Source organism: Penaeus monodon, chromosome 32 (assembly GCF_015228065.2).
Source record: "Penaeus monodon isolate SGIC_2016 chromosome 32, NSTDA_Pmon_1, whole genome shotgun sequence".
NCBI classification, from domain to species: domain Eukaryota; kingdom Metazoa; phylum Arthropoda; class Malacostraca; order Decapoda; family Penaeidae; genus Penaeus; species Penaeus monodon.
This window is the reverse complement of record NC_051417.1, coordinates 6,966,069-6,966,339: the sequence shown is the minus strand read 5'-3', so window position 1 is coordinate 6,966,339 and position 271 is coordinate 6,966,069. Positions and strand designations below refer to the sequence as shown.

At 31.0% G+C, this 271-nt stretch overlaps 1 protein-coding gene across 1 annotated transcript in view; it reads right to left on the bottom strand.

The window, feature by feature from the left end:
- LOC119593401 overlaps window positions 1-271 on the bottom strand; it is a gene marked incomplete at its 3' end in the record, with an annotated part of 20,365 nt that overhangs the window by 2,066 nt on the left and 18,028 nt on the right.

Genomic DNA, 271 nt, shown 5'->3' with positions numbered 1-271 from the left:
CTAATTCTATATTGTGGTAATATATACATATACATTGTATTTTTTCTTATTATGGAATTAAAATAACAATATAGCAACGTTATTCTTTCATGCTTCTCCGTAGTCTTCCTGCATCTTCTTCTCTCTTTCATCCAACCCTCTGGATGGTCTTCCCGTTTCTCATTTCTGTTGCTCTATTATTACTGAGAAGCATCTAAAGGAAAGATCATGAACTATAGTCTGTTCATTTACAGTAAAGACAATGATAAAAAAACGAAAGATAAGAAATTGA